Source organism: Ambystoma mexicanum, chromosome 6q (genome assembly GCF_040938575.1).
Source record: "Ambystoma mexicanum isolate Mex_15411 chromosome 6q, UKY_AmexF1_1, whole genome shotgun sequence".
NCBI classification, from domain to species: Eukaryota; Metazoa; Chordata; class Amphibia; order Caudata; family Ambystomatidae; genus Ambystoma; species Ambystoma mexicanum.
The window spans coordinates 1,192,742,651-1,192,755,941 of record NC_090937.1 but is presented as its reverse complement, the minus strand read 5'-3'; positions in this window follow the sequence as shown (position 1 = coordinate 1,192,755,941).

Sequence of the window (13,291 nt, the reverse complement as noted above, 5' to 3'; positions counted from 1 at the left end):
CCTGCTTGCCCCCCCTCTTGCTCTGCGCTCCACCCCCCCTCCTCATTTCCGTCCTCTTCAACTTCCCTCCTACTCCCCCCTCCTTTTCTCCCCCTCTTAGACTTCCGCCTCCTAGCACTTACTCCTATCATCTGTTCCGTGACTCTTGATAGCAGCTTGTCTGTCACCCCCCCTTTTTTTTCTCCCCCTCCCCCCTCCCCTACTTTTCAATTAGTCACTGACTTTTTGCTCAGTAGCGTGTCTTGTTCTCCTTCCCCCCTCCGTCCACTTGTCCCCCCCTCCCACCCCGCCTCTTGTTACCACCTGCACTGCGTAAATTGTCGTCAGACTTAGTAATGTTACTGCTTGCTCTGTTTTCCTTCCTTTCCATCACCCTTTGCCTTACTTGTTCTATGCACTTGCACTATCAGAAATGTCGACAGGCCGATTATGATAGTTATTTTCACATTCTGTATTGTTTCAAGGACTTTTGCTGAATGTAACTGTATTTTCCTATGTCCCCTCCCTCCTTGAAGCGCTTTGAAACACACTGTGTATAGGCGCTATATAAATAAACTATCATATCATATCATATCAAATCCCTTGTGGTGTCCCGCAAGGCTCTTGCGTGTCCCCAACGCTCTATAATGTATTTACGAAGCCCCTTTTCGATATCCTTGACTATCTGGGTGTCACGTATACTAATTATGCAGATGACACCCAGATACTCATTCCTATCTCTGGCGACTAAGAAACTGATAGCAAAACCCTCAATAAAATATACGCAGTAATACAAGCGTGGATGGCACACCATGGACTTTGTCTAAATGATGAAAAAACTGAGTTGATTATCCTTGGTACTCACGCTAAACTAAAACAACGAAATACTGCTTTCAAATCGTTCACTATTGATGGTAACCCCATCCCTGTCTCTAATAATACTAAAACCCTTGGTATCTACATTGATTCCACATTATCCTTCACCAAACAAACCAATGCAGTAGCGTCTTCAGCCGCCTACACATGTAAACTTATTACCGCATGTAGGCCGTTTATCTCCACTCCCAACTGCATAACTCTTGCTAGAATGTTAGTCTTGTCCAAAGTAGATTATTGTAATGCCCTCTACTTAGGCAGTAGCCACAAAAATATTCACAAACTACAAGTAACTCAAAATAACGCCATTAGGGCAGCCCTCAACATCCCTAAGAAGTCGCATATGTCTGAGACTAGATGTAATCTGCATTGGCTCCCAATAGAGCACAGAATATCCCTCAAAGTTCTTGCCCTTACCCACAAAGCCAGGGCTAACCTTGCACCATCCTACATCTCTAACCAATTTACACCACACACATCTACAAGGCCACTTAGAACAGCTCAAGTTAACACTATGGCCCTCATTACGACCCTGGCGGAGAACCATGGTGCAATTTGCACCATGGTCCATGGCGCTAAGCTGCCAACTCCGCCATGGTGGTTGGCGGACTTACTGCCCCATTCCGACCTTGGCGGGGCGGTAAGTCCCCAATCCCCATTTACCCTTCCCCATTCCCATTTTTGCCCCATAGGGTATAATGGGAGTGGGGAAGGCGTTAATTACGCCACCGTAAATTACGGTGGCGTAATTAACAACAAGTCCCGTAGCGCCATGGATTTTTCCGCCTGCAAAAAGCAGGCGTAAAAATCACCATGGCGCTACGGGAACTCGTACTCTGGCGGAAAGGGGCGCCATGGTTTACGCCGGCGTAAACCCCTTTCCGCCAGGGTCGTAATGAGGGCCTATGTCTATACCGAGATTCAAACTCCATAACTCGGGAGGAGTTAGTTTCCCTGTACAAGCCTCAAATCTATGGAACACACTACCTGTCCAATCAGGTCTGTAACCTCCATCAACCTATTTAAACGCAACACCAATTGTTGGCTTCATGACCTGGACACATTGACAGCTTAACATCCTAGAGCTTAGATTTACTGCCTACCCACTGTACATATTGTAAATAATATTACTATCTGTCTCACCTTCGGCCCGCCTTAATTGCAACATGTATGCTTGTGCCTGTAATACCAATGTATGTATTTTTTTGTAACCGCAACTATTGTAACTGTTGCCTACTGCTTGCTAATGTAACTGTACTCTTAAGTAATATGATCAAAAAACGTATGCGCCCGTATGCCCCTGGGCCTGGTTGCGCTTTATAAATAAAACAAATACAAAAACAAATACAAATACAAATACCTTTAAAATAAGGGGTCTACCACTCCATCATGCATTTTCTCTTGAATAAAAAGCTGAGGAAGTATTCATTGTACCACTATGGGGAGAAATGATCTTTCCAAAGCCCTCCTATGGAGGTGAAGAGTGTCCAAGGTAGAGGCAAGTTCTGTCCCCTAACCATCCTCAGGTCATATTGAGGATATACTGCTACTGGGACAAGTCCTGCCTCTCTGCCAGCCACAATAGTACCTAGAACCTCACTGTGTTGAAGGATGCCTGCAGTTGTATGCCACCCTCCCCGTATTTGGGAGCCTTAGAACACAGACTAATCTCACCCTTGTATCCATGTTATGGGATTCACAGCAACCTGAGTGTCAAGACAACATGGATACTTGTTTTTGCTGTCGAACCAATTGAGCCATGATGCAATCTCTTTTAACCCAGTTGAACCAACAGGACCCAGTGATGCTGCCTTTGGTACTCAATCAATCTTCAAGTCACTGTTCTGTACATTGAACCAGTTCGCAGTCACACCATGCAAGCTTAGCATGTAATTGCCCCAGTTTGAACTTGAATCTAATCATTACCTCCTACCATCTTCGAACCTCAAGCATCTTCATTGCGGATTTTAATCGACAGTTAACCAGATTTTAGGAATCCTTTGAACAGCGACCTTCAAACACTGCACTGGAGCTTCCTGACTCGAACGGTGAATCCAGTGACCAGCATCTTTGCAGTTGAACTGACCCTGGTGGCGCTCACGAGACACACTCCACTGAACACCACTTCAAGTTCCCCTTCGAACAGCCAGCATCTTCACTGTCAATCTTCAGCACCAGTTGAAAATGACCCTGGTGGCCTCATCAAACCGCAACCCATGACACAGCATTCAACTGTTCGTCTGGAACAGTGTATGTAGTCATCAGCATCTTAACTGTCTAACTCACTGTTGAACCAACCCTGATGGGCCTTACGATCCAATCCGCAAATACTCGAACCGCAACTATCTTCAGCTGCTCTCTATCTGGAATAATGTGTCAAATGCATTGAAGTCTGCTTTGAACCGCAAAAGCAGTACCGAGAAGCATGGTCCGATGACATTGAACCTCACAAGTTATTATAGACAGTTAACTGCCCCCCCTGGTCTATCTTTTGGCAAAAGTGACTGATTAGGGCACCTTTAGTTCCTTTTTTATTTGTACACATGACCATTATCCTTTTAAAGCACACTGTGGTTATCCTTGCCACCTCCCCAAGTCATTACTCTGAGTGCTGCAAGGTGCTATCTTTGTTTATTGTGTGTTCTTTCCTCTAAAGGGGTGGCTGTTGTGTAGTGTTTTTTTTCTATTTAGGTATTTGTGCAGATGCTGTGTTGTGTTTAATTAAGATATATATATATATATATATATATATATATATATATCTTATTACATGGCCACAGTAGTGGCCATGTATTTATGGTTAAGTTGCTGTTTCCATAGGAAGAGCACTTTTTGGGCGGCTTATAACTTTGCTCTCCCTGGACGGATCCTCACCAAACTTTGCAAAAAAAGTATTTGGGTCACTCTGGTTTGGTGAGGATTCATCCAGGGGGGGCAAAGTTATAGTGGGGGTCCCAAAACTTTTTTTCCCATAGACTGAATGGGAAAAATGTTTTGCTTGTGTCTACAGCCCAAACAACTGGACGGATTTTCACCAAATTTGGACCAGGAGCAGCGGCTTGGTCTCGAAAGCGTGCTTTTGCAGTTTTGGTGAAAATCCGTCCAGTAGTTTTTTTTTAAAATGACCAAAAAGTAGGTAAAAAAAAATTAGTGATATCTGTGTTCGGTCCGCGGACGGACTTCCCTGATCGCTCCGCGGACAGTGTCCTGATTGGCCAATCGGCCTGCGTGATGTTCGCGGACATGCAACGTGTTCGCTGATTGGACGGCGTGGAGCGTGAAGCGCGTCAGATTTTCGGTAGCGCCTGCCATCTTGGATTCGCGGTCGTCTGCGGACAGCGCGGTGAAACTTTGTTCAAAATTTGTATTTAGTAGAGTGTGTTGGTGTGTAGGAGTGTTTGGGGAGGGTGGGAGTGTATGAGATAGGATGAAAGTTGTGTTTTTTATGTGTTAGATGTTCTTTTTGTGTTCGATTTGTCTGCGGACATCACGGGTGTTCTGAAATGTTCTAAATAAACTGAATGGGGGGTGTTCTGAGGACTCAATATGTGTCCGTTTTGTTTGCAAGCAAACTGAAACTGTTCTAAGAACACTCGCAGTGTCCTGAAATGTTTGCAAATAAACAAAATGGGGGTGTCCTGAGGACACTGTCCGTATTGTTCGTTGTCAAGTTGAATATGTTCTAAGAACACTCGCGGCTTCCTGAATTGTTCGCAAATACACAAAATGGTGGTGTTCTGAAGACATTGTCGAAGACTCGCCGTGTCCTGAAATGTTCGCAAATATGAATGGGGTTGGGGCTGACAAGTTGAATGTGTTCTAAGAACACTCGCGGTGTCCTGAAATGTTCGCAAATAAACAAATTGGGGGTGTCCTGAGGACGCTGTCCGTATTGTTCTCTGTCAAGTTGAATGTGTTCTAAGAACACTCGCGTGTCCTGAAATGTTCACAAATAAACAAAATGGTGGTGTCCTGAGGACGCTGTCCGTATTGTTCTCTGTCAAGTTGAATGTGTTCTTAGAACACTCGCGGTGTCCTGAAATGTTCGCAAATAAACAAGATGGTGGTGTTCTGAAGACGCTTCTAAGAACACTTGCGGTGTCCGGGGAATGTTCGTAGGGGGTGTCCTGAGGACGCTGTCCGTATTGCTCTCTGTCAAGTTGAATGTGTTCTAAGAACACTCGTGGTGTCCTGAAATGTTTGCAAATAAACAAAATGGAGGTGTTCTGAAGACGTTTCTAAGAACACTCCCGGTGTCCTGGAATGTTCGTAGGGGGTGTCCTGAAGGCATAGTCCGTATTGTTCTCTGGCAAGTTGAATGTGTTCTAAGAACACTCGCAGTGTCCTGAAATGTTCGCAAATAAACACAATGGGGGTGTCCTGAGCACGCTGTCCGTATTGTTCTCTGTCAAGTTGAATGTGTTCTTAGAACACTCATGGTGTCCTGAAATGTTCGCAAATAAACGAAATGGGGGTGTTCTGAAGACGTTTCTAAGAACACTTCCGGTGTCCTGGAATGTTCGTAGGGGGTGTCCTGAAGGTGTAGTCCGTATTGTTCCCTGGCAAGTTGAATGTGTTCTAAGAACACTCGCAGTGTCCTGAAATGTTCGCAAATAAACAAAAAGGGGGTGTCCTGAGGACACTGTCCGTATTGTTCGTTGTCAAGTTGAAAGTGTTCTAAGAACTATCGCGTTGTTCTGAAATGTTCGTAGGGGGTGTCCTGAAAATGTTGTCCGTATTGTTCGCTGGCAAGTTGAAAGTGTTCTAAGAACACTCATAATGTCCGCGGACATTAAAAATTTCCATAGACCATAGTTGAAATGTTTGACTCTATGGATGTGATATGCTGCGATGGTTGTTGCCAGAGCATAGAGTCTTGGGTGCAAGGCCATTTGGCCATTTGGCCATGCACCCTAGACTCTATGCCCTGGCAACAACCACCACAGCATATCACATTCATATTTGCTTATAACTTTGGGTGAAAAACAAATGTATAAGGAACAAAGGTATTAGATACTATGGATGTGATATGCTGCTATGGTTCTCCTTATTATTGTATACTTACTGTTTGGTCTAGTAACGGGAGTCCATGTTTTTCTTGTTAATTTCTGTGATAAAAGAAAATAGCATGTTAGTATTAGTATTTTCTAATGACTTATTACATTGTATAATCAATATACTTTTTTTTTTTAACCCTCATATTTAGTAGATTACAAATCAGAGTACTGTGCAATTTGCTCAGTTTCTGTATTTGTTGCTAAAATCATTGGGTCTGTGGGAAAAAAAAAAAATCCATGTTATGCTAGTTTATTTGTTTGTTTTCAGTGTTCACTTGTTTCTGGCTAATGCTTAATACTTTGGCTTGTTGTATTTTTTGGAGCAGTAACATATTATTTATTTGTTTTGATCTTATAAAATTTTGGAGCAGTTAGATACCAATTGGCGTATTCTAACTGTCTATTTTTTTTATATATTTTAGTGGTATTGATTTATCTATTTGGATATTGTTAAATTTTGGGACAGTTAGATACCAATTGGCGTATTCTAACTGTATATTTTTTGGTCTAATTTAGTGGTATTCATTTATCTGATTAGTTGTTGTAGAATCTTTGAGCAGTTAGATAGCTTTTGGAGTATTCTAACAGTTTATATTTTTTTAACACAAGTTTACTTAGGGTTTAAATACAGTTTAGTTATCAAATTTTGGTTTTAAGAACATCAAATAAGCGTTTGTAAGATTTCCTGGAAATCTCTGCTTTAGAGTAATGGTACTATCATTACATTCAAACCATCCACATTTCTTTTTTATATATGCAGTGTAGTGCCCTGAATTGGTTGTGGCTCCTACGTGGTAGATTATACCTATTCTTGTGAAGGTTTTCTTACCAAGTGATATTTGACCATGTGTGAATCCAGTCAGCTTGCAGTTGTTTTTGGTACCATCTGCATTGTAACGTAGAAGCATTAGTGTTATGTATTTACTATGTGTTTGTATTACTAACGTGGAGCGATTATCTGAATTGCAGGTAGAGCATCATCTACCATGGTTTGCATTTTGTACAAGTCGCTGAAATGGAATGGATTCACAATGTGGTATTGATATGTATATGAAGCGTTCATTGGGGATTTCTTCCTGTGTCACATTGTTGCAGAGAGTGCATGTATGTTTCCACATGTATGAAATCTGAAAGATTTCATTTATAGGTATGTTTTTGTTTTCCAGTACTTGTAGTAAGTACATTAGAAATTATTGTGGATCTTCCTGTGAATTTATAGTGAATTTCATCATTCCAACACAGTAGTCCAATTGTTGTCTTATTCCAAAAACACTAAACGTGTTGTCAGGATTGTTTGTTGCATTTCTGTGAAGTACTAACATTTGCAAACACAATGGGTCTGTACTGTGTAAGTAAATGTTGTCAACAATTGGTGGTAATTGAAATAGAATATTCATTGCTACATTTGCGTAGCAACTTACACCAACTATATTTGAGAATTTAAATGGTCCAGGTAGTTCTGTATCTAGCTGCTTTTTTTGGAGTTTGTCTTCCTTCTTTAAAGAAGTACTTGGTTTACTTTCCCTAATTGATTCTTTTTTTCTTGTGGTACTTGATGAAGTATTAGTTTCTTTTACTCTCTTTGGAGGATTTGCAGTGACATCCTGTTGCATTTCTGTTTGATTTATTTTTCTTTTATAACGTTTTACTTTTTGTGGAACAGAATATGTGTTTAGGTGGGGGTGTATAGTGAGCGAAGTCTATTGTATTCTAAAATCCAAGGAATATCAGCTTTTATTTTACTTGCATCAAAGTTAATTAGAAATAGACCGTTAAGTGTACATAAGCGTGATAGTGCTACATAGCTCATGCCTTCTTTAAAGACTGTGTTACCAATATCTATCATTGCTTTGTCTAGGGTAAGACCTTGTGATTTATGAATCGTGACTGCGTATGCAAGAGTTAGAGAAAATTGTTCTCTGCGTACATACATATCTTTGAAGAGAAGGAATCTAGCTGTTGAGCGTCCTATCCTTTTTACTTTTGAAAGTTTGTCAAAGAGTATATTGACAAACTGAATTTTGTTGTCGCGTGGGTATGTTTGAAAGCCAACAACTGTACCCAGTGCTCCATTAACTAGTCCTTGGTCCACGTCAAGGTTACGTTTAAGCATTTCTCTGCAATTTAAGGATAATTTTAATATCTTTTCTAAGCCTGCTGTGTTTGAGATTGATTTTTCTAAACTATTTAGTCTTGTTGTGGCTTAGTCACACATGGGTAGTGTCATACCATGTACATCTAGTTTGTCTGTGGCGCTAATTTCCATGATTGGTTGCATTTCTTTACTTAGCATGATTTCATTGAATTTGAAACAGCTTGCAAGAGTTGGCATTAAGGCCATACAATTGACATTTTTGTGGGCTAATTGTTCCCTAACATCTGTAGCACATGCATTATTGCCATAAAGTGCATTAATGTGCCGGGTTTTCAATATTCCTTCTGCTTCTTTAGAAAGTATACCAAATCTGATACTTTTTAAAATGTTGGCATAAGTGAGATCTGCAGATTGCTGCTTGTTTTCTGTTAGTTCTCTGTATTGGAAATGTTGCCAAAGGGTGACATTTCCAATGCTGCCAACAGTTTTACGGCAGAGTTTGTGTCCTAATGTTTTAAAAATAGGCTCACCTTTTACTGGTGTTAATTGAAGCAGATCTCCAAAAACAATAATGTGTTTTCCTGCAAAGAGCTCTTCATAGTCTGTTTTGAGTACTTCTTGTAATCTGAGGTGAATCAAAGCTAACATCAGGTTGGAGACCATGCTCACTTCATCTATTAGTAGCATTTTCATTTGTTTCAATACTCTGCGTAATTCCATTGCAGCTTCTGCAGAAAGTTTGTAATAGTCTAATTTGTTCTGGTGTTCTACTGGTAATAGTAGTAATCGGTGTAATGTAACACCACCTATGTTGTAGGCAGCTAAACCTGTGGGGGCAGTGACAACAGCAGACAGTTTGTTGTTTGTCAATTGTTGAAGGAACTTACTAATGATTTTGATTAGGAATGTTTTGCCAGAACCAGCTTCACCACTGACGTACAGTAGTATAGGTTTATAATTATGGCAGGAACATTCTTTATTTTCATGTTTTACACCATGTGCAATTTGTTTTGTTACTTCTTGAAAAATGCTACTTTGCTCATTGTTTAGTTTCGATTGTAGTATAGTTAAGTCTTCCTTATCTTCATACTGACACATGGTTTTTTCTACTTCTATCATAGCTAATTCTGCCTCATTTATTATTAGTGGTTCTCCCAGTGGTTCCTGGCTTCCTGTTACAGAAGGTTGACTACTGTCAGAAGTGTCCTTATCTAGTTGGGCTTGGAGTTCTTCTTCGTGTTGCTGTTGAAAGCATCCTCATATGAGTCATAGTTATCTAGTAATTGTTCTTCTTTTCTCCATGGTTTGAAGAGTTGTAGCAGGGACATGTAATTTACTTCTTTATGTTGAGGAGTCTTTAATGACAATTTGATATGATTAATTAAATTTGGTTTAGTGAGTTTAACTAAGCTGCCTATACAGTTTTTTACTCTATATTTACCTTTTTTTTCATCAGGTTTCATATTATTTTTGTATGTGTAGTTTTGGGCTATGTGGTATAGACACATGGTTTCCAAAGTATTACTTCTGTTTGAGTAGTATGTGTCCAATAAATTGTTTTTTAAAATGTCTTGGCTGTTGGGATCATGTTTGGCTATTGTTTCTATATCTTCATATGATTTTAGAACTCTTTTTCTAGATTTAGCTGGACCAAGACTTAGCCATACTATATTTTCAGATTTACCATACAATGCAGTACCAGTTAAACGATCAGCTGCTTCATAAGATCCACATTCTCTATGGGTGAGCTTTTTTATGCCCAAGCTGTATAATTTCTGAGATACTGTTTTATCTGATGACAGGTCATTCCAGAGGTCTTGGAGCTCTGTCTTTTCTGCTTTAGTTAAGTATGCTGTGACATATCGTGCAACTGCAGTAGAATTGTCTGCAATGTACTGCACATCTATGTTTGCATTCCATAAGTGGGCAATGATTGCATTATAATCATTGATATATTTTTCTTCTTCTTTTCTTTTTATGTAATATGTATTTTTAGGTGACTTTCCTTTAACAGTATGTCTAACTGAAGACATGAGGTTGTTTACTTGACCTGTATTTGTAACTGGTCTAGGGAAACCAAATCGGCATTTGGTGTAGTATTTGCCTTTGTTTTTGTATTTGCGACGACAATATTTTCCACATTTGTGTCTTTGAAATTGTAAAATTTGTGCACGAAGATCACTATTTGTGGCTTCTGATGGAATTTCACAAGTGACATATTTTTCAATAAACTGTAAAACAGTGGCATCACTGTCTTGACCAAATTTAGGAGCATCTTTCATCCATAAAAGCATGTGGATATGTGGTGCTCCTCTGGCTTGGTATTCTTTTCTCCAAAAGAAGTGTTGCACTTCTCCAAGGGGAGGAACAGTTTTATTACAAATACAAATAAAATGTAGCATAGCAATGAAGCGATGGTGAAAATATCTTGAAACATTAACAGGATCCAAATAACAAAGTTCTCCAGGTGTTAGAATATCTATTTTTGTTTTGTTTTTATTTGATATGCGTAGGAAATCATGTAAATCTTCCCATGCATATTCTGCACAACTTAATGTAACAAACCAAGTGGGTGGGCCAAGGTTTCTGATCATACAACGTACATCTCATGACGTCGAAACCAGTACTCTTTAGTACCACGCATATTTGCTAATAGATTTGTAATATTTGATTGTAAAACCTCATCCTTTTGTTGCACTTTCTCTAATAATTGTGTAGCTGTCATATTTTGAAAGTGTGATCCTGATTTTAATATGTGTGCAACTCCGTGACATAAAGTTGCTAGTTCACTTTCAAAGAGTAGGTGGAATATGTATTCCACATTTTGTCTAAATCTGGGATCTTCAGAATACATCCGTAATGAGCGATATGCTGAAGCTGATATTTGAATAGGTCTATCATCATACCTTCCTCCTTTGCCAGTAGGAAAGAGTAAAGGAAAAGCACGTGCTTCTATACTTTTTTCCCATATACTGATTGGCGATCCTTTTGTTTGACGTTTTACAGTGCAAAGGATGAATTGTATAATGGTCTAAAGTATTTGATATTGTAGCAGGATCTAGTAGCTCAAATTGACCAGCTTCTTGTGTTTCTTGAATTATTTCAGTTGTATCTTTCAAGTTTTCTTCAATATTCATTTCTTTGTAAAATTCATTATTCTCTTTAAGATATTGGAAGGCTTGTCTAACTTTATATAAATCTACCAGCTGTTGCCTTATTTTTTTGTCTTTTGTAGGTACTCCATTTACTAATATAATTAAAGATTGCTGCATTGGACGTTGCACTCCTAGAGTATGCACATTTTCTTTTAGATTTAATGGTAAATAAACTACTTTTCCACGAATGCCTTTTACCAATTCAGAGGGAGGTAATTTTGCTGTTTTTGGTTGAAGGCGTATTATTGCTTGAAATGGGTGTACTGTTTAAATTATGATGCTCTCATATAAATTAAGTTGTTGTAGAGGTTTCGGTACTAGGTATAATTCCAAATTATTTGTGATAGAACGTGAAGGAGTTTGGTTGTTGTCAAGTTTTGTAGTGCAATAACTGCAAAGTATTAAGGGCTCAGTTATTTCATATTTGTTTTCTGCTAGAAGGTAGAGAGCAAATACAAACCATTTAGAATCTTCATTGTCTTCTATTTTGTATGATAGGTCCACAGTTTTTGTGTTACTTTTATAAAAAATTCTACGGCAACATAACCATATATGGTTTGGTACTTCAGCTGATGTACTTTTAAATTTTAGTATATCTTTTTTGTATGTGTTTAGCAAAAGGTTGCCATGTGTAGAATTGTTGCTTAATTGGTTTAAAGCTATTTCATTCTGTAAATGGCTTTCACTTCCAAAATATTTTTTCTGGATATAGTGAATTTCTTCAAGTAGGTCTTTTGCTGTACCATGTAGAAGGATGTTATTTAACTTTGCTAGTGCTAAAGCAGGACTTTTAGCATAGTACAGTTTATAGACTAGATTTCTTATAGTTGAATGATGTGTTGCTATCCTTTTGATATCATAGAAAGTGGTTTTTCAAGTAGGTCCTGTAATGCAGGCCAATGAATGTCCTTGTAGTCTTGTGTACTTGTGCACTGGACAGGTATCTATATTTTGCAGTAATTTAATTTTGATTTTGTCTTTGCTTTTTTACATATTTATTGAGGAATTGGTGTAAAGATTTGAAACATTGTTTGGGAATGTTACACATTGACGTGCATGGCCATTTGTACACTAGACGTTCTGATTCAGTTGAATGGAGGGGTAATTCTAAGTTTTCAGGGCATATTTTTGTAAGGAGTACTTCTTGTTCCATTATGGTATTATTCACATTTTCATAACCTCGACCACTGTTATTTATGGCAATTGTATTCGTTTGCTTTTGTTTGTATGCTTCTTCATTAAAATATGGTTCTGTGCTCGTAGTGTGATTCCATTCACCTCCGCAGATACTTAAGAAGTTCTTTCTGTTGACATTTCGCTTATTGAGAAGTCTTTTTTGTAATTTAGTTATTCGTTTTGTTAGTGGTTTCATTTTGTTTAACAGTAAAGTAAATACATTTCTTTTGAGAAGAATTGCACTGTCCATCAATGCTTCGAAGATTAATTTCCTACGATAGGTTTTAAGCTTTGAACCTGATTTCTCTCCTGTTTTTATAAGATTTTGAAGGACTTTGTGACGGTATATTTTGGCTAAAATACTTTTCTTGGTATGCTTACTTTGCACTATATTAAAATTTGAAGAAGTAGTTTTATCTGTACTGATAGCTGATTTTCTGTTAATTGTTTTTTGGTTTGTTTTACATTTTGATAGAGGAAGCAAAGTTGTTGTACTTGAAACTTCTTGTGTTTCACTAAATGATTGTATTAGCTGTTTTGTTTTAACTTTTTTTTACAAATTCTGCTAGAGATGGATGCTTATGTTGGACACCTTTATTTTCATTTGCTCTAATTTTGCGTTGCTTTCTACGGAGTTGTCTTTTGGTAGGCATTCTTTAGGGTCTGTTGAAAAAAATAAAGAAGATATGGGTTGGGGTGTTCTGGAATGTATGTGTGCTGTGTGCATGAGTGTTTGAGTAAGATGATAAAGATGTATGTAATGGTGTGTGATTGTGCATTGGGAACTAAAACTAGTAGGGATAGGTATTCTTGAATTCATGTGATACTAAACTGGGGTTCAGATGAACAAAAAAAAAGTAAGCTAGTGGTGTGGAAAAGTACAAATAGTAAATCTAATGTATACAATTAAAACAGTTGTTTGTTCTATAATATGAAAATTGTAGTGGTTCAGT